The sequence below is a fragment of the Delphinapterus leucas genome, chromosome 12 (genome assembly GCF_059928025.1).
Source record: "Delphinapterus leucas isolate spDelLeu-1000000601 "Yukka" chromosome 12, BTC_Dleu_Yukka2, whole genome shotgun sequence".
Taxonomy (NCBI): domain Eukaryota; kingdom Metazoa; phylum Chordata; class Mammalia; order Artiodactyla; family Monodontidae; genus Delphinapterus; species Delphinapterus leucas.
Window position 1 is genome coordinate 84,030,351 of NC_143140.1, and position 27,303 is coordinate 84,057,653.

At 37.1% G+C, this 27,303-nt stretch overlaps 1 protein-coding gene across 11 annotated transcripts in view; it reads right to left on the reverse strand.

Annotated features, from left to right (window-relative positions):
• IPCEF1 (interaction protein for cytohesin exchange factors 1) overlaps positions 1 to 27,303 on the reverse strand; it is a 195,891-nt gene that overhangs the window by 150,552 nt on the left and 18,036 nt on the right. For 9 of the 11 annotated variants that reach the window (XR_016395259.1, XM_022559844.3, XM_030760279.2 and 6 more), the window contains exon 5: positions 25,058 to 25,182. The exons of the other annotated variants lie outside the window; for them this stretch is intronic. The gene's annotated coding sequence lies outside the window, so the exon portion shown is untranslated. The remainder of the gene's footprint in view (positions 1 to 25,057; positions 25,183 to 27,303) is intronic. 11 annotated transcript variants of the gene reach the window in all.

Below are 27,303 nucleotides of genomic sequence, written 5' to 3' on the forward strand. Positions count from 1 at the left end.
GGAAATTGAGAAAAGAATAGTATACACAAATATTTCTAATGAACGCAGACACAAAAGTCTGTTTAAAACATTAGCACATAATATCCAGCAATATATAGAAAGTATAGCATATCCTGGGAATACAAGTTTTTTTTTCACTTTTGAAAACTCATCAATATAATTATTCATACTGACAAAATAAAAGCGAATAATTGCATGATCACATTAGTAGACTCAGAAATACCATTTGATGAAACTCAACACCCATTCATAACAAAATTTTTAAAGACTATCAGCAAATTATTAATAGAAAATTTTTTCAATCTGAAAATGACATGTACAAAAATCTACAGCTAATATCATAATTAATGGTGAAAGACTCACCACTCACCAATTAAGATCAGAAATAACACTGGAATATTCACTCAATATTTCTATTCAAAATCATTCTGGTAGGTTTAGCCAGTGTTGTAATGCAAGAAGATTAAACAGAAATTATAGAACTTAAAAAAGAAGAAATAAAACTATCTTTATTCACAAATGGTGTGATTATGTACACAGAAAAATCCAAAGAAATCTATAAAAAAAGAACTATTCAACTGATAAGTGAATTTAGCAAGGCCTTAGGAAACAAAGTCAATATACAAAGTAATAGTATTTCTATATAATAGTAATGAACAAATGGACATTATATTTAAAAATACTACCCATTACAAAAGCATCAAAAAGCAAAAAATATTTATAGATGAATCTAGCAAAAGATATCTAAAGTCTCTGCACTAAAAACTACAAAACATAGTTAATAAGAATTAAAAGAGATCTATGATGAAGCTATAGCAATCAAGACAGCATGACTCTGGTAAAAGTCTATACAAATTGACAGTAGAACAAAAATGGAAGTTAAGAAATAGATGCACATTTTTATGGTCAATTGATTTTCAAGAAAAGCACCATAGCAATGCAGGAAAAAAAAGACTTTTCAATAATACTGCTGGAACAAGTGGATATCTGTGTGAAAAAAAAACCCAAAAAACCTTCAATTCCTACCTCATAAGCCTAAACAAAAAAGTTAAAATTATAAAGCTTCCAGAAGAAAATATAATGGAATATTTTCAAAATCTTGAGTTAGGCAAAGATTTCTTACCCATGATACCGAAAGCACTAATTACAAAAAAAATTGAAATTTTCTGCTCCTTAAAAATGACATTAATAAAATAAACAAGTCACACTGGAAGAAAAAAATTCACAAAACATTAATCAGTCAAAGAACCTATATTCAGAATGTATAAAAAATTCTTCCAACTCAACAATAAAATGAAAAATAGACCAATTAAAAATGGGCAAATGTTGGGACTAACAGATACACACTGCTATATATAAAAGGTGTAAACAACAAGGACCTATCGTCTAGCACAGGGAACTACATTCAATATCTTGTAATAACCTATAACGAAAAAAATGTGAAAAAGAATATATATATTTATATGAATCACATTGCTATACACCTGAAACTAACAGAACATTGTAAATCAACTCTAATTTTTTTTTAATTGGCAAATGACCTGAACAGACACTTCACAAAAGATCTACAAAGGGCCAACAAGCACATGAAACAGCGCTCAACATAATGAACCATAAGGAAAGTGCAACAAAACCACAATGAGATACTCCCACAATGGCAAAAAATAAAAACAAGCTGGTGTAATGGGAACCACTAGAACTCTCAGACATTACTGATGGGAGTGTCAAAAGCTACAGCCACTTTACATAAATGTTTGGCAGTTTCTTATGAAGTTAAACAAAACATGACCTATGATCACCAGTTTAACTCTTTTGTATTTACCCAAGAGAAAGGAAAACATATATCCACACAAAGACTTGTACATGAATATTTATAGTGACTTTATTTGTAATAGCTTCAACCTAGAAACAACCCAAATGTCCAAAAACAGAAAAAGAGGTAAACAAATTGTGATATATTCATATGATGGAATAGACAGCAGTAAACGGAAATGAACTCTTACTGGTACATACAACAGCAAAAATTAATCTCACACACTTTATGCTGAACAAAAGAAGCCAGATTCCTAAGAGAACATGTCATGATGCCATTGATAAAAAGTTCTGGACCAGACAAAACTAATCGATGGAGAAAGAAATCAGAGCAATGGCTGCCTCTGGGGAGAGGAGAGCGTGGCGGGATTGACTGTAATGGGGTACAATGGAAATATTCCGTATCTTGGTAACAGTGTGAGTTACATGAAAACATGCATCTGTTAAAACTCACAGAACTCTAACACTTATGACCTGTGCATTTCACTACGCGGAGACCATACTTCCATCAAATAACTTAAAGCTCAGGAGGTAATTAGACAATATTATTTTGATGAGACGAAAATTAAATCTGAAAACAAAGTAATAAAATAGGGCAAATTCATTTCACTCTTCCACTCAAGGAGTATAAGTCCCAGATTATGGGTGGCATGGAAACTGCAAATCTGTTTTCATTTCTGCTTTTCCATACAACATGCTTCTGAAGTCAGTAATTACCTTCCCTCCAACCCTACCCCTACAATTTGGCCCATAAACTAAAGCCAACCTCATCACCTAGAACCTACAGAAATATGGGGATCTGTTCTAAAAGATCTACTAGCTGTGTTAGTAGAACTATCTGTTTCCAACAGGATGCCTTCCAGGGAGACTGTCGACAAAGGATAAGTCTGAACATATATGATTTTTGCCTTACACGCTGACTTTAGAAACTAACAGAGGATAAGCTGGGTCCACTGTAATTTTTCCTATGTAAGTTGGTAAGTAATATACCCTAGTTTCAGATACATAGCTGAATTCCTATCATATGATTCTTAGTGCTCTGGTTATAATTAAATGTACTGATTGTACTGGAAGTATATTAAAATTCTCCCTAATCCTTTCTCTTCCCTTCCCCTACCAAAAAAACACGAACTATTTATAAAACTTTCTGTCTCTTCATTTGGTTTTACTTATCTGGACTCCTAAGCCATGCATGGTAAATTTCAGACCTATAATTTGTGGCTTCCTGCTTCCAAGATTTCTCCAGAGTCGTTCTCATGTGACTGTTTTTCTAGTTAAATATTTACACATATACACAGGGTACACAGGCAGTTCATATTTGACATGATTTAACAGCACTACATCTGTTTCTCATCATAACATAACTGGAAAATGTGCCTACTAAACATTTTTTAAATATATTTGCCCAAAACATTGAAGATGGCCTCTCTCTGTTTCCTTAATTTTCTTCCTCTGGCTTTGGGGTCCTCTCTTGCTACCAGTCATTACTTCCCAAGCCTAATCAAACAACGTATCATGTCTTTTTTTTAATCAGTGGGTGAGAAGCACAAAATTAAGTTGAGATGTGAAGGCAAAAATATCTTATTTAAATAAAAAGGCCCCCCCAGAACAACTGGCTTCATTGTTAACTCCAAGGTTAGCAAGACTTCATCTGAATAAAGTCCCTGATGATAAAAACATGTCTGAAGTCTGTTTCTTGCTCACAGTGCACAACTTCAAGCATGAGTTCTCCAAATTCAGAAAAAAAAAAAAGAAAGAAAGAAAATTCTTGGCCTTCAGGAGGTAATCATTCCTAGGTCCCCAAAATTTCAAATCGCAAAAAAAAATCTGTTCTAATTCTTCCCCTGTTTGCTTAACAAAATCAATCCTATTTTAAGTTCATATGCTTTTCCAGAAATATAAAGCAGAGTTAAATTACGAGAGTTTATTCCTCAGAACACTAATTTAGAATAAATCGATCCTATCTGACTTTCATTCTATTGTTTTGGGTTTTAATCCAGAAATCTGTTTGCTCGTTTTTATTCATATGTTATCATAAGCAATAAAAAAGAATGAAAACAAAAACTCCTGGGTGCATTATAAATCCTGGAAGCGGACCATAGTTCATACGTAGTCACAAAGCAAAAATAAAAGGAATGATTATTTTCGATTAATATCTTCTATTATTTTTTTGAGACCTATTTTTCCAATTTGTGTCTAACTCAAGATCTTGATTTTTTTCTTTTCTCTTCCCTGATTATCTTTTGGCCATTTCATAGCTCATTTCACTCTGGAGAGAAAGTGATTGGATTAAAAAAAGGAGATGAGACTAAAATGAGTGTAATTGACTTCAACAGCCCTGAGGAAAAGCTTTACTTTCAAGAAGCCTGGAACATCCGGCTCTAATAAAGCTTGTGGTGCATCTGAGAATTTAAATAATCCTTAATATTCTTAATTCCTGTCACACTGATTAAAAAGCATAACAGTAGATTTTTAGACATACTATTTTTAGACATTCTGTTATGAAATAATATGAAAAATTGCTCAAATCCAGAAATCACACTATATACTCAGAGGAGCACCTCCTAGGATACTATGTATTTTCTCAAACATATATATTTACAGAATATATATTAATAAAATAAAACATATAAACAAATATATATGTAAGTGTTAGCTTTGGTTTGCTGTTCTGACACTTCAAATGTCTATGCTAATTTTAGAAGAAGGTAAATAATTACAATATGTGGATAAATAAGACCTACAGATGATCCAAATTTTTTTATCTATGAACTTTCATTACATAGTAGATAAACGTTTCAGGAAAAAGGATACCACGGACATTAAAATTTTTTTTCTTAACTTTTGGAGAACTGAAACATAATAAGCATCAAAAAGACCCAAGGAACCTTATAAAATCTTTCAGGAGGTAGAAGAGGGACTATTTCCCAACTCTTTTTTATGACAACAGAACCCTGATACCAAAACCTGACAAAGACATTACAGGAAAAGAAAATTGTAGACCAGTATCCATCATGAACATAGGTGTAAAAATTCTTAACAAAATACTGGAGAGTTGAATTCATTTATATATAGAAAGGATATTATATTATGACTATGGGAAGTTTATCCCAGGCTTAACATTTGAAAAGCAATCAATATAAATCACCATATTAACAGAATAAAGGGAGAAAATCACATGATCATCTCAATAGATGCAGAAAGTGTATGTGCCAGGACCTCCAGCTCACATCGTGGAAAGATCAGGGACAAGGTGAGAGTAAATACACTCTCACCACTTCTCCTCATCTAGCCAGTGCAATGGGGCAAGAACAAATTTTAAAGAAGTCCTACAGAATGTAAAGGAAGAAGAAAAACTCGTCATTTGCAGATGACATGATCAGTTTAAAAGAAAATCCTGGGGAAACTAAAACAAACAAACAAAAACTTCTAGAATAAGTCAGTTATCAAAGGGTGAGATACAAGATAAGTACAACACATAAGTTTTATATCTATGTTCTAACAATGAACAACTGGAAATTGAAATAAATTATAAAATAAAGTTATTTATAATAGCATCAAAAATACAAAACAGGGATAAATCTAACAAAAGATGTGAAAGACCCTACACAGTAAAATGTAAAAAACATTGCTGACAGAATTAAAGACCTAAAGAAATGGAAAGATACACCTTTTCCACGAGTCAGAAGACTCAATACTGTTAAGATGTTAATTCTCTCCAAATTGATCTATCAATTCAAATCACTCTCAATCAAAATTCCAGCAGGATTTTTTAAGTTGACAAACTGACTCTAATATTTTTATTAAATACAAAGGAGCTAGTATAGACAAAACAACTTAAAAACAATAACAAGCAATGGAATTACACACCGAATTCTGCACTCATCATAAAGCTAAGGTAATCAAGATGATATGGTTTGACATGAAGAGTGTCCAAAAATAAACCCACAAATATATGGTCAATTAATTTTCGACAAAACTGCAAAAGCAGTTTCTCTCAGTAGAGAAAAGATAATCTTTTCAACAAATGGTGATGGAACAATTGAATATCTATGCACAAAAAAAAAAGAAAGAAAGAAAAAACCCGCATTTGATCCATACTTTGATACAAAATTAACTCAAAATGTATCATAGACCTAAATGTAAAACCTGAAACTATACAAGTTCTAGAAGAAAATATAGGAGATTTTATTAAAATTAAGAACTTCTATTCCTTGAAAGACATTTTTAAAAGAATGAAGTGGCAAGCTACATTCTGGGAATCACATATATAGATGATAAAGTGCTCATATCCCGAATATCTAAAGACCTCTCAATACTCAATAATAAGGAAACAAACAACCCAATAAAATATGGGCAAAAGATGTGAATAGAAACTTCACGAAAGAAGACAGATGTCAACTAAGCATTTGAAAAGGTGTTCAGTGCTATTAGTCATTAGGGAAATGAAAATTAAAAACACAGTGTTACCCCTACATACCTATTAAAATGGCTTAAGTTAAAAATATTGATCTCACCAAGCCTTGATGTAGATATGGAGCAAATGGAATGCTCATGTGTTACTGGTGGGAATATAAAATGGTCCAATCACTTTGGAAAACAATTTGGTAGTTTCTTAAAAAGTTAAACATACACCTATTAGAACCCAGCTATTCTATTCCTGGATATTTATCCAAGAGAAATCAAAGCATACGTATGTTCAAAGATTTGTACACAAATGTATATAGCAGCTTTATTTGAAATAGCCCAAAACTGGAAACAACCTAAGTATCTATCAATAAGTGAATGGATAAACAAATTGTGGTATACCCATACAATGAAATATTATGCCATTGTAAAAATAAATAAAATAGAATATCAATACATGGTAACAACAGGGATGAATCTCAAAATAATTATGAGTGAAATAAGTCAGACAAAAAAAGGTGTATAAAATCCTAGAAAATGTGAAATAATCTATAGTAGTATAAAGCAGTTCAGTGGTTACCTGAGGATATGGAAAACAGGGAAGTGTTGGCAAGAGGGATTACATTTCCTTGATTGTCATGATAGTTTCATGGATATAGATATACGTCAAAACTTATCAAACTGTACACTTTAAATTGTGCCATTTATTAAACATCAATTATACCCCAATAGAGCTGGGGTTTTTCCTAACATCCTAGTATGGAATTAGTGTCCATAAATTTAAGAAAGAAGGCCAGTGTGGCTAGAACAAGATGAGTGAGAAGGAGTTAAAAGGCCAAGTCAGAGGTAAGCGGAGCCAGACCACATGTGTCTTTATAGGCTCAGTCAGGTGTGTGAAATGTATTCAAGTGGAGGATTATAAACAGAGCAGTAACATGATCTCATTTATGTGAAATGCTCCTTGAGGCTTTTCCAGAACGTCATGTAGTTGGAACCGTATGGCATGTAACCTTCTCCGGTTGACTTCTTTCACTTAGTAATATTCACTTAAGAATCCTCCATGTCTTTTCACAGCTTGATAGCTCATTTCTTCTTAGTGCTGAATACTATTCCATTGTCTGGTTGAACCACAGTTTATGTATCCATTCCCCTGCTAACGGCCTCTTGGTCAATTCCAAGTTTTGGCAGTTGGGAATAAAGTTGCTATAAACATCTGTTGTGCACGGTTTTATGTGCATGTAAGTTTTCAACTCCTCTGGGTAAAAACCAAGGGGTGTAACTGAAGGATAGTATGGTAAGAATGTGTTTAGTTTTGTAAGAAACTGACAAACGGACTTCCAAAAATGGCTGTACTATTTTGCACTCCCACTGGCGATGTATTCCTCTTGCTCCACATACTCACTGGCATTTGGTATCGGCAGTGTTTTTGGATTTTGACAATTCTGATGGGTATGTAGCCGTATCCCCTTGTTTTAATTTGCATTTCCCTAGCAACATAAAATGTCGAGACTCTTCATACACTTATGTGTCATCTATATCTTTGGTAAGGTATATGTTCAGATCTTTTGCCCATTTTTTTGATCATGTTGTTTTCTTTTTGTTGAGTTTTAAGGGTTCCTTGTATATTTGGGGTTGCAGTACTTTATCAGATACGCCTTTTGCGTATATTTTCCCCAAGTCTGTGGCTTGTCTTCTCATTCTCTGACAATGATTATATTTTAATGCAACACATTTGATACTGGCTATGCCTTCAGTCCATCAAATCTAGCTAGGTGTATACAGAAAAATGGATGAGATAAAAATCAAAATATTGCCAGAAACACAAAATAGAAAAATATGCTAATGTGTACTGTTTCCCAAGTAATAGCTTCTATTCATAAATATACTGAAGGAAGATTAGAAATCCACTTAGACTCTAGGAAAACTGGTGCTATTCATTAGTAACTCAGATTTTTCCAGGTGATTGTAGGCATCCCCAAAATCATGTAGCACAGAGTAACAGAAAGATAGTAAGCATGGAAATAAAATTATACAGTATGGTTTGATATTTTGTTCCCTGCAACCATCCTGTTTCAGCATTTTAAAATTATGAAAAATTTTCCTAATTTCTTCCTAATGGAGATGGTTATTTTGTTTTATTTTCTTGTCAAAAATGTGGGGAATCAGTTTAAATAAAACATCATTGTTATTTCCAATGTATACAGCTGAAGTGGTTAGAGGAAAGAAATAAACATTTCCAGTCATATATGGCAAAAAGTGTCAAAATCTTGCCTATCATCTTCTTTACTATTCACTATATGCTTTTTCTTTTTTTTAACATCTTTATTGGAGTATAACTGCTCTACAATGTTGTGTTACTTTCTGCTTTACAACAAAGTGAATTAACTATATGTATACATATATGCCCATATCTCCTCCCTCTTGCGTCTCCCTCCCACCCTCCTTATCCCACCCCTCTAGGTGGTCACAAAGCACCAAGCTGATCTCCCTGTGCTTTGCAGCTGCTTGCCACTAGCTATCTATTTTACATTTAGTAGTGTATATATGTCAATGCTACTCTCTCACTTCGTCCCAGCTTACCCTTCCCCCTCCCTGTGTCCTCAAGTCCATTCTCTACCTCTGTGTCTTTATGGCTGCCCTGCCCCTAGGTTCATTAGAACCACTTTTTTTTTTTTAGATTCCATATATATGTGTTAGCATACAGTGTATGTTTTTCTCTTTCTGACTAACTTCACTCTGTTTGACAGTCTCTAGGTCCATCCACCTTGCTACAAATAACTCAATTTTGTTTCTTTTTATGGCTGAGTAATATTCCATTGTATATACGTGTCACATCTTCTTTATCCATTCATCTGTTGATGGACACTTAGGTAGCTTCCAGGTCCTGGCTATTGTAAATAGTGCTGCGATGAACATTGTGTACATGTCCCTTTTTGAATTATGGTTTTCTCAGGGTATATGACCAGTAGTGGGATTTCTGGGTCATATGGTAGTTCTATTTTTAGTTTTTTAAGAAACCTCCATACTGTTCTCCATAGTGGCTGTATGAATTTACATTCCCACCAATAGTGCAAGAGGGTTCCTTTTTCTCCATACCCTCTCCAGCATTTATTGTTTGTAGATTTTTTGATGATGGCCATTCTGACAGGTGTGAGGTGATACCTCACTGTAGTTTTGATTTGCATTTCTCTAATGATTAGTGATGTTGAGCATCCTTTCATGTGTTTGTTGGCCATCTGTATGTCCTCTTTGGAGAAATGTCTATTTAGGTCTTCCACCCACTTTTGGATTGGGTTGTTTATTTTTTTGATATTGAGCTGCTTGTATATTTTGGAGATTAATCCCTTGTTAGTTGCTTCATTTGCAAATATATTCTCCCATTCTGAGGGTTGTCTTTTCATCTTGTTTATGGTTTCCCTTTTTGTGCAAAAGCTTTTAATTTTCATTAGGTCCCATTTGTTTATTTTTGGTTTTATTTTCATTTCTCTAGGAGGTGGGTCAAAAAGGATCCTGCTGTGATTTATGTCAGGGAGTTCTGCCTAAGTTTTCCTCTAAGAGTTTCATAATGTCTGGCCTTACATTTAGGGCTTTAATCCATTTTGAGTTTATTTTTGTCTGTGGTGTTAAGAAGTGTTCTAATTTCATTCTTTACATATAACGGTACAGTTTTCCCAGCACCACTTATTGAAGAGGCTGTCTTTTCTCCATTGTATATTCTCACCTCCTTTGTCAAAGATAAGGTGACCATATGTGTGTGGGTTTCTCTCTGGGCTTTCTATCCTGTTCCATTGATCTATATTTCTGTTTTTGTGCCAGTACCATACTGTCTTGATTACTGTAGCTTCGTAGTATAGTCTGAAGTCTGGGAGCCTGATTCCTCCAGCTCCGTTTTTCTTTCTCAAGATTGCTTTGGCTATTCGGGGTCTTCTGTGTTTCCAGACAAATTGTAAAATTTTTTGTTCCAGTTTTGTGAAGAATGCCATTGGTTGTTTGATAGGGATTGCATTGAATCTGTAGATTGCTTTGGGTGGTAGAGTCATTTTCACAATGTTGATTCTTCCAATCCAAGAACATGGTATATCTCTCCATCTGTTTGTATCATCTTTAATTTCTTTCATCAGTTTCTTATAGTTTTTTGCATACAGGTCTTTTGTCTCCTAGGTAGGTTTATTCCTAGGTATTTTATTCTTTTTTTTGCCATGGTAAATGGGAGTGTTTCCTTAATTTCACTTTCAGGTTTTTCATCATTCGTGTATAGGAATGCAAGAGATTTCCATGCATTAATTTTGTATCCTGCTACTCCACTTAATTCATTGATTAGCTCTAGTAGTTTTCTGGTAGCATCTTTAGGATTCTCTATGTATAGTATCATGTCATCTGCAAACATTGACAGCTTTACTTCTTCTTTTCCTATTTGGATTCCTTTTATTTCTTTTACTTCTCTGATTTCTGCGGCTAAAACTTCCAAAACTATGTTGAATAATAATGGTGAGAGTGGGCATCCTTGTCTTGTACCTGATTTTAGAGAAAATGGTTTCAGATTTTCACCATTGAGAATGATGTTGTCTGTGGGTTTGTCATACATGGCTTTTATTATGTTGAGATAAGTTCCCTCTATGCCTATTTTCTGGAGAGTTTTTATTATAAATGGGTGTTGAATTTTGTTGAAAGCTTTTTCTGCATCTATTGAAATGATCATATGGTTTTTATCCTTCAGTTTGTTAATATGGTGTATCACACTGATTGATTTGCGTACATTGAAGAATCCATGCATTCCTGGGATAAACCCTACTTATCATGGTGTATGATCTTTTTAATGTGTTGTTGGATTCTGTTTGCTAATATGTTGTTGAGGATTTGCATCTATGTTCATCAGTGATGTTGGCCTATAGTTTTCTTTATTTGTGACATCTTTGTCTGGTTTTAGTATCAGGGTGATGGTGACCTCTTAGAATGAATTTGGGAGTGTAACACCCTCTGCTATATTTTGGACAAGTTTGTGAAGGATAGCTGTTAGCTCTTCTCTAAATGTTTGATAGAATTCACTGTGAAACCATCTGGTCCTGGGCTTTTTACTGTTGGAAGATTTTTAATCACAGTTTCAATTTCAGTGCTTGTGATTGGTCTCTTTATATTTTCTATTTCTTCCTGGTTCAGTCTTGGAAGTTTGTACCTTTCCAAGAATTCATCCATTTCTTCCACGTTGTCCATTTTATTGGCATATAGTTGCTTGTATTAGTCTCCCATGATCCTTTTTATTTCCGCAGTGTCAGTTGTTACTTCTTTTTCAATTCTAATTCTGTTGATTTGAGTCTTCTCCCTTTTTTTCTCGATGAGTCTAATGGTTTATCAATTTTGTTTATCTTCTCAAAGAACATGCTTTTAGGTTTATTGATCATTGCTATTTTTTCCTTCATTTCTTTTTCATTAATTTCTGATCTAATCTTTATGATTTCTTTCCTTCTGCTAACTTTGGGGCTTTTTTTGTTTGTTTGTTCTTCTTTCTCTAATTGTTTTAGGTGTAAGGTTAGGCTGTTTATTTGAGATGTTTCTTGTTTCTTGAGGTAGGATAGTATTGCTATAAACTTCCCTCTTAGAAGTGCTTTTGCTGCATCGGATAGGTTTGGGGCCATCATGTTTTCATTGTTATTTGTTTCTAGGTATTTTTTGATTTTCTCTCTTTGATTTCTTCAGTGATCTCTTGGTTATTTAGTAGTGTATTGTTTAGCCTCCATGTGTTTGTATTTTTTACAATTTTTTTTCCTGTAATTGCTATCTAGCCTCATAGTATTGTGGTCAGAAAGGATACTTGATACGATTTCAACTTTCTTAAATTTACCGAGGCTTGATTTGTGACCCAAGATATGATCTATCCTGGAGAATGTTCCATGAGCTCTTGAGAAGAAAGTGTATTCTGTTATTTTTGGATGGAATGTCCTATAAATATCAATTAAGTCCATCCAGTCTAATGTGCCTTTTAAAGCTTGTGTTTCCTTATTTATTTTCATTTTTGGATGATCTGTCCATTGGTGAAAGTGAGGTGCTAAAGTCCCCTACTATATTGTGTTACTGTCAATTTCCCATTTTATGGCTGTTAGCATTTGCCTTATGTATTGAGGTACTCCTATGTTGGGTGCATAAATATTTACAATTGTTATAGCTTCTTCTCGGATTGATTCCCCTTGATCATTAGGTAATGTCCTTCTTTGTCTCTTGTAATAGTATTTTTTTAAGTCTATTTTGTGTGATATGAGAATTGCTACTCCAACTTTATTTTGATTTCCATTTGCATGGAATATCTTTTTCCATTCCCTCAGTTTCAGTCTGTATGTGTCCCTAGGTCTGAAGTGGGTCTCTTGTAGACAACATATATGTGGGTCTTGTTTTTGTATCCATTCAGCCAGTCTATATCTTTTGGTTGGAGCATTTAATCCATTTACATTTAAGGTAAGTGTTGCTATGTATGTTCCGATTACTATTTTCTTAATTGTTTTGGGTTTGTTATTGTAGGTCTTTTCTTCTCCTGTGTTTCCCGCCTAGAGAAGTTCCTTTAGCATTTGTTGCAGAGCTGGTTTGGTGGTGCTGAATTCTCTTAACTTTTGCTTGTCTGTAAAGGTTTTAATTTCTCTCAAATCTGAATGAGATCCTTACTACTTAGAGTAATCTTGGTTGTAGGTTTTTCCCTTTCATCACTTTAAATATGTCCTGCCAGTCCCTTCTGGCTTGCAGAGTTTCTGCTGAAAGATCAGCTGTTAACCTTATGGGGTTTCCCTTGTATGTTATTTGTTGCTTTTCCCTTGCTGCTTTTAATATTTTTTATTTGAATTTACTTTTTGATAGCTTGATTAATATGTGTCTTGCCGTGTTTCTCCTTGGATTTACCCTGTATGGGATTCTCTGTGCTTCATGGACTTGATTGACTGTTTCCTTTCCCATTTTAGTGAAGTTTTCAACTATAATCTCTTCAAATATTTTCTCAGACCCTTTCTTTCTCTCTTCTTTTCTCGGACTCCTATAATTCGAATGTTGGTGCACTTAATATTGTCCCAGAGTTCTCTGAGACTGTCCTCAATTCTTTTCATTCTTTCTTCTTATTCTGTTCTGCAGCAGTTATTTCCACTATTTTATCTTCCAGGTCACTTATCAATACCTCTGCCTCAGTTATTCTGCTATTGATTCCTTCCAGAGTATTTTTAATTTCATTTTTTATGTTGTTCACCATGGTTTCTTTACTCTTTAGTTCTTCTAGGTCCTTGTTAAATGTTTCTTGTATTTTCTCCATTCTATTTCCAAGATTTTGAATCATCTTTACTATCATTAATCTGAATTCTTTTTCAGGTAGACTGCCTATTTCCTCTTCATTTGTTTGTTCTGGTGGATTTTTACCTTGCTCCTTCGTATCCTGTGTATTTTCCTTTCTCTGTTTTCTCATTTTGTTTATCTTACTGTTTTGGGGGGGTCTCCTTTTCACTGGCTGCAGGTTCATAGTTCCCATTATTTTTGGTATCTGCCCACAGTGGGTGAGGTTGGTTCAGTGGCTTGTGTCAGCTTCCTGGTGGAGGGAACTGGTGCCTGTGTTCTGGTGTGTGGGGCTGGATCTTGTCCTTTTGGTGGGCAGTGCCGCATCCAGTGGTGTGTTTTGGAGTGTCAGTGAACTTAGTATGACATTAGGCAGCCTCTCTGCTAATGGGTGAGGTTGTGTTCCTGTCTTGCTAGTTGTTTGGCATGGGGAGTCCAGCACTGGAACTTGCTGACCTTTGGGTGGAGCTGGGTCTTGGTGTTGAGACGAAGATCTCTGGGAGAGCTCTCGCTGATTGATATTATGTGGGGCCAGGTTTCTGGTGGTCCAATTTCCTGGACTCAGCCCTCCCACCTCAAAGGCTCAGGCCCAACACCTGGTCAGAGCACAAAGACCCTGCCAGCCACACAGCTGAGAATAAAAGGAAGAGAGAAAACAAAAACAAACAGACAGAACCCTAGGACAAATGGTAAAAGCAAACCTATACAGACAAAATCTCACAAAGAAGCATACATATACACACTCACAAAAAGAGAAAAAGAAAAAAAATATATATATATATAAAAGGAAGATAGCAACCAAGCCAATAAGCAAATCCACCAATGACAATATGCACTAAATACTATACTAAGATAAAAATAAAACCAGAAACATATTAGACGCAGAAGGCAAACCCCAAGTCTACTGTTGCTCCCAAAGTCCACCACCTCAATTTTGGGAACATTCGTTATCTATTCAGGTATCCTTCAGATGCAGGGTTTATCAAGTTGACTGTGGGGATTTAATCTGCTGCTCTTGAGGCTGCACAGAGAAATTTCCCTTTCTCTCTTTGTTTGCACAGCCCCGGGGTTCAGTTTTAGTTTTGGCCCTGTCTCTGCCTGTAGGTCGCCCTCCAGCGTCTGTTCCCGCCCAGACAGGAGGGGGTTAAAGCAGAGGCTGATTAGGGCCCTCTTGCTCACTCGGGCCAGAGGAGGGAGGGGTACAGTTATCATGATTGGAATGTGAGGTGAGCCTGCGGCAGCAGAGGCCAGCATGACATTACAACAGCCTGAGGCGTGCCATGTGTTCTCCCAGGGAAGCTGTCCCTGGATCTCAGAACCGTGCCAGTGGCGGGCTGCACAGGCTCCCGGGAGGGGAGGTGTGGATACTGACCTGTGCTCGCACACAGGCTTCTTGGTGGCGGCAGCAGCAGCCTTAGCGTTTCATGCCCATCTCTGGGGTCCAAGATGATGGCCGTAGTTTGCACCCATCTCTGGAGCTCACTTAGGTGGTGTTCTGCCTTCTGTGGGCACACATGGAAGGAATACCCTCTCCTTGCGCACCCCGAAGAAAAGGTATCTTGCCTCTCTGGCAGGTCCAGACTTTTTCCCGGACTCTGTCCCAGCTAGCTGTGGCGCACTAGCCCCCTTCAGTCTGTCTTCATGCAGCCAACCCCTGTCCTCTCCCTGAGGTCTGACCTCCGAAGCCTGAGCCTCAGCTCCCAGCCCCGCCCGCCCCGGCGGGTGAGCAGACAAGCCTCTCGGGCTGGTGAGTGCTGGTCGGCACCGATCCTCTGTGCGGGAATCTCTCCGCTTTGCCCTCTTCACACCTGTTGCTGTGCTCTCCTCCGTGGCTCCGAAGCTTCCCCTCCACCCACCACCCCCGTCTCCACCAGTGAAGGGGCTTCCTAGTGTGTGGAAACTTTTCCTCCTTCGCAGCTCCCTCCCAGAGGTACGGGTCTCATCCCTATTCTTTTGTCCTTGTTTTTTCTTTTTTCTTTTTCCCTACCCAGGTACGTGGAGAGTTTCTTGCCTTTGGGGAAGTCTGAGATCTTCTACCAATGTTCAGCAGGTGTTCTGTAGGAGTTGTTCTACATGTACATGTATTTTTGATGTATTTATGAGGAGGAAGGTGATCTCCACGTCTTACTCCTCTGCCATCTTGAAGGTCCTACACTTTTATATGTTGGGAATTTTCCATAATAAAAAAGTTAATTTTTTTTTAATGAATGTTACATACCCTGAAATTTAGCAATGTGGCATTGTCAACTAACTAGCCGTGTAGAAAACATCTAAAAAGTTATGTTTCACTAAATTAACTTGAAGGTAAATTAAAAGTTTGAATATATAAAATAAAATAACCAATATGTTAGAAGTATATATAGGAGAATTTATTTCTTTTTGGAGATAAGAAAGCTTCTCTAAGCAATACTCAAAACCCAGATTCCAAAATCATTAGTGAATGTGATGACATAAAAGTTTTTTTCTGCACAGAAAAAAATACCAACAAAGTCAAAAGACAAATGATCAACTGGGAAAAATATTTCAACACATATGACAATGAGCTCATTTCCTTAATATAAAAAGACCTCTTACAAATCAGTTATAAAAGACCATTAAACCAATAGAAAAACTGACAAAGAACTTTGAGGCGGTTCATAGAAAACAAACACTAATGGTTTGTAACATATGAAGAGACAGTCAACCTCAATCATAAAGAAATGAAAAGTAAAATGTCAATGTTATATGACTATTCATTTATTGGAAGTCATTTCTTAAAATATATGTCATTAAGAATATTTAAATGAAAAAATCAAGATGTAGAACAATCTATATGGTACGCCTCTACCTGTGTAAAGATAACTGTGTACATATCTACATGCATATCTATATATATGCATATATGCATTATGCTTCAACACACACAGAGCATTCTAGAAGAACCTTGTATAAGCTGGTTACAGTGGTTGCTTCTATAGTGGGAGCCTGGAAGTCTTGAGTGAGATGTAAACACCACTCTCCATCCTGTGTGCTTTTTATAACATTTAAATGTTTAAATGTATGTCTGTCTTACCTTTTCAATGAAAAATAACTAGTTGATAAAAAAAAAAACTAAGTTAATGTGTTCAACAAGCATTTCTTTGTGCAAATCACTGTTGAAGTACTGAGAATACAGGCGATGGAAAACCAACATAATTCTCTGTCTCCAGCTCTACATTGCTCCTGGGGGGAGAATAATAAAAGTCTCTAATGAATTGTGTTCAGTACAGTAATTTTTTGACTGCAACTTTACAAATGTTTTCTTTGGATACGTGTCCTTTTTAATGTAAGTGAATATATTGAGTCTTACATACAATAGTAACTATAGAAACACGTTCTTTGGAACTGACACAACTGTCGTCATCATAACTTGGATAGGCTTTGTCAAGTTAGAAGAAGCAAGAAGAGATTTATCGTTCATGGCTCCATGTGTATCCATACCACTTAAAAACCTCATTGTCCTTGCAACACAGCATTTCTAATCTCTGCCTTCATTTTATGGTTTATCTATGGAGAGTTTAGAAGCCTCTCACTCCCTTACTACTTAATTCATTATTTTAGAATTCAAATCTAAGTTATGTCCTGAAGATTCAGGACAAAAACAATCCCAAAGACTTTTACTGTCACCCATATACATAAAATTCCCATCAGTGTCCTAAGTTCTCATTTCCATTGCATCTCTACATCTTTTTCTCTGGATATAGAACAACTATGCTAACAAATGTAAAATTACAGCTGTTAAGACTTTGTTTCATCTATTAAAAGAATTTATTTATATTTTGGTTAAAGGATGGGGTAAGCTAAAAAACAATATTCTAAAGTACAGTGGATGAACACGAGACTTCCTCAGTGCTCTGTCATAAAGGGATTTCTTGGCCAATAAATTGGAAAAAGATGCTTAGTAAGTTTCCCCACAGTTAAAAATTTTCCCCATACTGCAGATTGACAACTATGTTAGCATATTAGTCCCCTAAAAAAATCCTTCAATGAAGAAGTTTGCTTAACTTTGAGCCTCTGTTTCTTTCTCCCTTCTCTGTGCTAATTAAGAGATCTCCTGACATCAGAGAAAATTTTCATCTAACCTCAAATCAGGACTAGTCTCAGTTTTGAATCTTTGCTTTCTTCTCAGCAAACTCCACCAGAGTACTTCCTGGTCCTACTCTGAAATCCATGCTGTCAAATTTCTTATTAGCTCACAGCTAACCTGAATCTTCCATCTGTAAGAAATACAGAACAGCACACCTCTGTCACAAGCAGCGCACTCTTGGTTCCCTGGCAAGAAGAAAGTGAAAAGACTAAATATGTGTGGGCTTAGAACAAATGAAATTCAATATTACCTACCAAATGGCTTCCTCATGAGGATAATCCTCTCTGAGAGAACACAGCAATAACCAATAACAACAAATGCAAAATCCATTTTTTTAAAGTATAGAAAAGAGATCCAGTATAAGCCACTCCCCCGAAACAAAATGTGATGGGAAACAACCTTCTTGTTAACAGAATACCAACAGAACTTCTTTTTTTTTTTGGTTGCGTGGACTCTCTAGTTGTAGCACATGGGAGTAGTTGCCCCACGGCATGTGGGATCTTAGTTCCCCGACTAGGGTTCGAACCCGCGTCCCCTGCACTGGAAGGCAGATTCTTAACCACTGGACCACCAGGGAAGTCCCAGGACTTCTAAAATTATAGCCTCTCTTTCAACTAACACTCTGCCCAAGAAAGTTTTATTGGATGAAATGTTAAAACCAATCCAAGAATTTTCTCTTACAGTGTCTCTCCCAAGTATGTTCAGACATGAAACCGGGCCTTCCTAAGTTCTGATTAGCTCTTGACTTTTATCAGTACACCTTGCTTCCAAAGCTTCCTGGGCCAAAATAGTCTATGAGTTAAAGGTGAACCTTAATAAAGGAATCATTTGTTTCCATTTTTTAAAGGTGCAGTTCCCACCAAGAAAACCCTGCTACAATTTCATTAATTCACATGTAGGACGAACACAACTGAGAAATCAGGGACCATGACATTTTCATCTTTATACCCCATGAGACATTTGACCCATTGATAACTTTTTATGAGGAAAATTCACCTTCCGGTGAAAGCCTGTGAGTGACAAATACTTATCTGACAATCTAAGCTTAATATATCAAGAAGCTAAAACTCGTCAGTTTGTTTTACTGTGTGTTTAAAAACATTTTGATTAAAAAAAAAATCTTGCGAACTTTGAAGAGCTTCTTTCCTTCGGCAAATGGAACTGGAGACTCAAGTATTTTGTGTCCAGTTCTGCTTGAATTTCCACGTCCTCTATGCCAACTGGGTACCCTCCCTCCCCCAGCCCCATCTGTGCAGATTTCTAAATCACTGGAGAAACCACCAGGCAGAAAGTCAGCACAAATGCCTTCCAAGCCCAAGGAAGTTTTCACTTAATGAGAGAGGCTCAGGAGGGAAAGGGAGACTGAGTAGGGGCTCTGTTTAAAATAAGCACATCACAAGGTAAAGAAAAATTATCAGTAAAGATAACGTGTCATCAGGAGGTTCCCCAAAGACCTTACAAGTATCTCGATGCTCAGCTGATCTTAAAGCAGGTCTGGTGGGGACCCTGGAGGGGATCGTGGTGGGAGAGACTTGAAAGAAATTTCATCTAATGGGAAAGCCAGCATTAGCTCCTGCCTTGTGGAAATACAGGCTTGTCTCTTATCCAAAGCCCCCAAAGCTATGTCGACTTCATTTTCTGATGGTCTTTGGAGTGTTATTGAAACTGAAGTCATAGGTTGGATCCTCAAATAAGCCAACTTGTTTAGATGCTTCCTCAGTCACAGACTCAACCCTAGTGCCTTATACATGCAAAGCCTTGACAGAAATGATTATTAGGAGAGAGGAAGGATGAAATGAAGGAAATCTACCATCTTCACACACAAAGGACAATACTGCATTATATTGAAAGACATTTTAAATGAGAAAAGCTGAAAGAATCTTCAAAAATAAATGGTGCAGTCTTTGTTGTTGGGTAGTTGACATTTAGACTAGGCATTTATCAGCTCAGAGTTGTGGGACAGGTGAGCCAGGTGGTTTGGCAACCCAAATTAGCTCCCAGTCAGAAGGATCTGATTAGCTAATTCACACAGTGGTGTTAGTGACTCATAACAACTGAAAGACCTTTCCTTTCCAAGAACGTGTTCATTTTAACCCAGATTTAACAGTGGAGAGTCTAGGAGTCTAGGAAATCTGGGCAGTGAAGTGAGCATTACCTCTAAAAAGCGGTTCACGTTTGGGAAATCACAAAATCTCTTTGGACCTCAGTTCCTTATCCATAAACTGGTAAATGGAGAGTAAATGGAGTCCATAGTGCCTCTGAGCTAAAATAAGTTTGGTGCCTGATTCTATGCAGTAAGCACCGACATCAGGCATCCAACACAGGTGGGTAGAGGCCTCTACCCACCCAAGTATAAGGCTAAGAATACATGCCCGATGGGATGATCCAGGCTGGGACACCCTGAGGAGGAGAAGGTGATTAGGCTTGAACTCAAACTTTACCTAGATGATAAATCAGTAGAGACCGCTCACTGATAAAGGTCAGGCAATAGAATGCTCCAGAGCGGGAAACCTCCTGTAGGAAACAGCAAACTAGAGTCGAGCCTCAGATCAGCCATTCATTAGTACTACAACCTTGGACAAGTCATTTCACCATTCTGAGCCTCGGTTTCTTCCATGGGGGCGTTACTATCTGCCCTGCACACAGACAGCAAAAGTCAGTCTAAGAAAACGTGCACAAACGCACATTTTCGGGGGATTGTAAAGCAGTCATAGCTCAGAGGCTCCACACAAACAGGCATTCAGGATTTAGAGGGAGGTCTCCTTCCCAAAGAATAAGACAAAAACAGACAAAGGCTAGAAAAACAGAAAACTTTTGAGTAAACAGCTTTCTATTTGCCCACTCGGAAAATATAGACACTGAAATGTCAATACATGAAACTTCTCTAGGCTCTCCAGGAGAACAGAAAGCAGGCTTTCAGTGGAAATGACTGCATAATGAAAAGAGTGCTAAACCCAAGTCTTTGTCATACTTACTCAAAGTCCTGGACCATGTAAGACATTCAAGTAAGAAAAAGAATCAGAGAATCTCTGCTTTACACCAGGGAACAGGACACATGCTGAGAGGGAAGGCAAAGGATAGGGCTCAGCGGAGGGATTAGTCCAACATGCCCAGGTAATCGTGAAGAAGAGGTACAGAAACCTGGGGGTAGAGGTAGAGAAAAGAGATTTGGCCACAACCAAGATTCCCTGGGGGCTATTGATTGGGGTGAACAGGTAGGGAAAAAGAAGACAATTTTTCTTCCCCGAATGACTAGGTCATCTAGGGAGAGAAGTATTAGACAACAAAGCTACCTTGACCCTGGAACAAGTAGACAATATCAATGCAAGTGTGACTGGATAAAGCAAAATGAACCCTTAAATGAGGGAGTAAGAGAGCTTATGATTTTCTAAAATTATACCCAAGTTCATTTGTTTTGCTCGACTCGCCAAGAAACTCTCCAAGAACTCTCTGTATACTCTGGAGAGTATAAGGAGAACAACCAGAGAATATAGGGCAATAGTTCAATTCTAAACATATGTGAGTTGCAACAACGCCAGTGCATATGAGCAAAAAACCCTGCTAGTAAGAGGAAACTGAGTGGGGAACCAGAGTTGGATCAAGACTGGAAAGGTGGGGGTTTCAAATAATATTGTGGAATAATAGTTGAAGAGAATTGAGATCAGAGAACTTCCCGAGAACCTCCACAGATAACAAGACAGGGAACCAAGACGTAAATCAAATAAGATGCTATAGTTGAATGGCTTAAGGAGAAATCTGAGAGATGGAGTATATGTCCTTAAGGCAGACAAGGTCTACGTGAGTCTTGAAGTCTATAGATGCTGAATCCAAGAGGATGAGAGCTGAGAAAGGCCCTAGATTTGACCATAAGAGCAGTGTGAATAGAGTATAATGAACAAAAATAGGCAGGCAATTTGCCAGATTAAGTCAGTTCAGGAGCCTCTTATAGAGTGTGTGAATTCTCCAACCTCTCTGTTTTTTCTTCTCCTACTTGCTACACATCTTTTGGTTTTTGCTTTGTGTCCACCAGAAGGTTCAATGCACAAGGAAGATGACATTAATTGTCAAAATCTATTAAATATTTAATAAAGGAATGACACAAGCACAAACGTTGAAATGTACCTTTATGGATTGTATGGAATCATTCATGCTTTATCTGATTCTCATGGTTATAACTCATTATGAGTTAATTATACAATATTTAGCCTTAATAATTTATAATAGCTCTATGACTTGATTTAAAAAGAGAAGTGTGATGCATAAGCCTAGAACTGCTGCCCAAGATCTAACTACTACCCACTTGGATTGATGAAAATATTTTTTCAAAACTATTTCAACTATTTGTTGAGAAGTGTGTCATGCTTCTAGGGATACAAAGGGAAAATAAGTGAAATAAGGAGAAAAGAAGAAATTTCCTTTTCCTCTCATTCAATTAGTGGGAAGAACATATTAAAAGATTTGACATGATGCATTGCCCACAATACTCAAGAAAGTACCGTTTTATTAGAAAAAATACAAATGTATGAAAACCCATCCTTATCATCAAACTTTCTCCAAAGCACTCCATTTCCCCATCAACCACTTTCCTCCTCATCTTCTCATTTCCCCTCATTTCTCCATGTCTCCAGAGGGGAATTATCAATGCCATCAACCTATCAACCCTCTGACTTCCCCTTTGCTCTTGCTACGTTTGACCCAATGATATACTCCCTCTGTCTTCAAAACACTCAACTTTGGCTTGGGGTATGTTACAACTACTTTATTGTCCTTTTGTTTTCTTCTTCTGTCTGTATTTCCAGTAAATCACCATCACAAGTGACACTTACAGCATGTGTATATACATCATCTCGTGCAAGACCCCAATAACTCTTTGAGGCATGTAGCCATATGATGCTACCCATTTCACAAATGGAGAAACTGAGACATGAAAAAGTTACAACCCAAAGTTCACCGACATAGCAACTGGCAGAACAAAGCATGTGGCTTGGGGTCCAAGATTCTTCCCATTATGTAGCTGCCTGATATACAGCAGCATGAGCGCCATCTTGTCTTGGCTCCAGGGGAAAAGCTCTGTTTGTATTTTTTCCCCCTGACTCCGTGGTCATCTCTCTTCTTTCCATCCGCCTGAAACTTACCCTTCCTTTCATATCCTGCTCAACTTCTTCCTCCACCATTAAATTCTCCTGGTTCATTCTCTAACTTTTACAGTACTCTCTACACTGTTCATTATGACACTCATGTATCACTTTCGTCTTTTCGTTTAATGTCTCGTGTTAGTTTTGTTGCCCCAGTAAATTAGTAAGATATTCTAGGGCCTAACTTTTAAAAAATATTTTGTTTATATTTTCCACAATGCCTGATACACAGAAAATTCTCAACAAATTTTTGGTGAATTTCTCAGGGACCATAAGAGAATTTCTATGTTTAAGAAATAATTTTCCAATACCATTTGTGGCCAAGTAACTCAAAAATTCATATGAGTGATGATGGTGACAGACTTAAAAACACATGGAGACTAGGGTCCTACACCAGTCTTCAGGACCACCAGACACCACAACAAGATTGCAAAAAGACAAGTCAGCCGAGGAAAACCCTTTTTCCAAAAGACAGCCGCTGCCACCTGCTATGACACCCCAAAACTTGCCTATTCAGATTCATGCTGGGGTCTTCCCTCTACCGCATTTTGCTCTCTTGTTATTTTCTGTTTTGTTTTATATGACAACTAGCCACTTTTGGGATTAAAACTTGTTAAACTTGCCACTTCTTTGCAGTATTTGCAAATTCTCAATACCTGAACTTTTCTATGGTCAGTTATTATGAAGAAAAAGCTCTTCACTTATCCATCATGACCCATTCAAAAAGTTTGGTAACTGCACTCTTATTTGGTAAATTATTATATCTAAAATATGTAATGTGATAGGAATATGATTTTAATATGTCAGAGTACAGTTTTATCTCATTTTTGTCAAATACACTCATATATAAAGAAAAAAGACAAAATATTGAAGTTTTTGCACCAAAATGTTAGCTATGATTAGTTCAATATGGTAGGATCATGGGAAATATTTATCTTGTGTATGTGCATTTTTGGCAATAAACATACATTACATGTGTGCTACAGAAAAAAAAATTATTTTAAAAACTTAAGAAGTAAATAGCAAGATAGTTGATAACATAAATTTAGTACGAGGTTGAATGCAAAGTACTTGCCTAAAGAGCTCCTTCTTTCCTCTCCTTTTATCTAATTTGCTATTTACTAACCTTTTCTTTTTCTGAAGAACTTTTCCTGGTCTTATAATAAATAGAAATCATGAATGGAAACTATTCAAACACATCTTCTCAAAATCCTGCCTTCCTAACTTTTAATATCCATTTTTCTTCCCCTTTTCATTCTGAATTCTTAGAAGCAAATGTCCTGTCTCTTTGTCCCAAGCCTCCTCAGCTGTGATCTGGAAATGTCTTTAGGAAGGAGATTTTCCTTAAGGCTCAGGTGAATCTGTGACAAGCACTCTTAGCATTATATTCTTCACCCAAACACATTTCCTCTGGCCCAAATGGGGTCAGATTACATACATTCCCAGCCTGGGGAATGAATGGAAAGGTGAACAAGCACAAAGCAGCCTTATCTAAAAATAAGAAATCACGTGGCATCCTTTTCCCTCTGCCCTCAAAGCGGCCATATGTTACTGGACTCTCAGGTCCAGCAGACCCAGTTCAACTTCTGACTCCAGAAGCAAATTGTTGAGGTTGGGATCCTGACTATACCACTTACTGTGTGACCTTGAGCCAGGTTCTTAACCTCTCTGAGCCTGTTTCTTCATCAGGAAAAGGGAAGCTAGTTAATAACAGCGCTTCCTAGAGTCATTTGGTTAAGAAAATTAGACAATGAATATACAGACTTTAACCCCTTCCCTGGCAGACAGCAAGTGGACAGTACACGTTAACTCTTAGCAATAACAGTAGCACTGACTACACAAGACATACAGCCGCTGGGCACATGGAAACAAATGCAGCCTGTTTGAGAAACTACAATCGTAAACAAGGAGCCCTCTTGAATGCTGTTTTCTGCCTTCATTCAAAGGCTTGCCTCAGTGGTGCTCACTGCCCAGAAAGTTCCAAGCAATATAGAGAACATCTCACTGGCCAGGGGCCTCCATCCACTGGCAAAAGGTGCACGTCCTTGGTAAAAGGTGCACGTCCTTGGTAAGAAACATGAGGCTGTGGGGGGCAGGCAGCAATGCTCAGTGTCTGAACTCAATTCAGGATTGAGAAGAGAATCTTGCTAATTTGCTCCCAGTGCAGAGCTCACAAAGTATTTAATGCAAAGTGGAAATGACCCTGAGTCTAGGACTCTGCTGTTACTGGGAACACCAAAGTGAAAAGCAAAGTCACTTCGGAAGAAATAGCCAAACCTATCACGCTCTGGTCACTTACTCTGCTTTGATGAATGCTCTGGGGTCTCTCATCTCGCGCTGGCTTCTGGGCCCAGAAGAGCTAGGGGTCTGGCGTTCCTCTCAAGGCAACTGATTTGTACATCACTTTGGAATGTTGATGAGCGTCTACAAAATAAAACAATTGCGCTCTAGTGCCTACCTCAAACCTTGCTCGACAACTCCCTCTAAGTCCCTGTTACCTACGCAAAAGGGCTCCAGCTGATTAATCAAGTTGAAAATTCAAGTGCAGGAGAGCTTGGTAGCCTCCAGGGTGAAATCCAGCTCTAGCTGGAAAACCCTGGACATATTTCACCAAGAGAGCTCAAGTTCAGAGCCTTCTCTTTGACAGAATGGCTGTAACTGAATCTAACCAAGAAAAGGCAGTGTTAATTCACACGATTATAAGGGAACTTAAAAGGTGATCTTGTCTGTTCTCTTACAATAAAACACATGGAAAACATGAGGTATCCAATAGGCATTTGGTGACTATTAAATGTTCAATAGTGGGTATTCATCCTACTGTATGATTAATATTCACACTCACGAGTGAGAACAATTCTTTGCCTATTTGTCAGGATCGTAAGGGAGGTTGGGATTTATGGTTCAATAAGGAACCAGCAAATAAGGCCTTTAGCATAATTTGCTTCAGGCTTTTAACAGGTGGAAAGAACAAAGTTGTTATAACTGACCTGTACTTCAAGTGAATTAATAAAATGTTCCTGTTGCGACCATTAGTTTGCTAAACTAGCAGAATCTTCAACACGTTCAAGAAATTAATGAGACAACAAACATGTGGTCATCAGACCAGAAAAATAGTGCAAACTTCCCCCATATTGTGTTATACTCTGAGCTATCCAAACAGAATAATCATAAACAAGTAGCCTGAAAAGTATGGTTTTCACATCTGCAGCCATTTTCTCAGTTTTTGAAAAGAATTAAAGGTTTCTTCCTTAAAATGTGACTTAGTATAAGTGCGGCCAAGTGTCTTCTGGCTGGGTCCTGACACCTTATAACGAATTATATCCTGTAGGAGTGGATAATGTTAAATTGAGACTCCTGGAAAGAATTTTGAGTCAGCTCCATTTCTTTCCTTTTTTCTGAGACGTCTTGTATTTTCCTATTTTAGACCAGTGTTTGGTATCAATATATAAATTTGCCTATAAATGGTTAAATGTTCTCGTCCTATGTGCTATTAGAGGTTACTACACAAGACTCCTAAGGAAGTATTTCCTTTCGTGAAAGTCAGGAAAATAAGGAAATTCTACCTTGTTCAAATGTGAAAGAATCTAACCAGTCACAACTTTCCACTGAGCATTTTGAAAGAAATTATATAAAATTAGTAACAAGTCTAAAGAAAATTGAATATAAATCAATGAAGGGGAGGAGCAAAAAGATATTTTTAGTTTTGAGTAGATTAAATGAATTAGCCTCTTACAATGATGTTTTCCTGCTAAAAGAATGTTGCTCTGCTAGGGATAATTATGGTAATAGGAATTAGAGTAATTTAAACTCGACTGAAAAGAGAAAGTAAGGGATTCTTATGTTGCAGAGAAACACAGAATATGCTTGAAATCCTGGCTATTTACGCTGTCATTAAAATAGCCATGCAGGTACCAAACTAACTTTATGTAACAAAGGGATCAACAATTATAGATGAAACCACTAAAATGACCCAACATCCATTAATTGGGGAGTTTCCATTTGCTATAGGTTTAGATCGGAGCCTTAGGTTTTATGTTTGGACCAAAGTGCTATCACATTACATCATTTTCCAATTCCAAATATTTGAACTTTTCTTTCACTATACAACTTGGAGAAGTAAATATCCTCCCAAAGAGACACTACTGTTCCATGTCTAGTAAATGACCACATCAGTATAATAGTCTGAAATCCCCAGCTAGACTCAATTTATGAAAGAACGCCCTTTTATAGATTTCACCATAGCCTGATTTCCATTTTGTAAATGTGTTCCATTGTTTAGTGTCTGTGTTCATTCCCATTCAATGATGTAGTAAATCTACTGTCTGAGGCCCAATGCCACAGGTTAAAGTCAGAGAAATGAGTCATATTGGATTTGGTCCCTAGAAGTGCTTGCCAGCAATTAGATCAGTTTATTACTAGCATTTACAATGGCTTTTATTCTTTAGTCCCTGTATTCGTTTCCTAGGGCTATAGTAACAAAAGACCACAAGTTGAGTGGCTTAAAACAACAGAAATGTACTCTCTCATAGCTCTGGAGACCAGAAA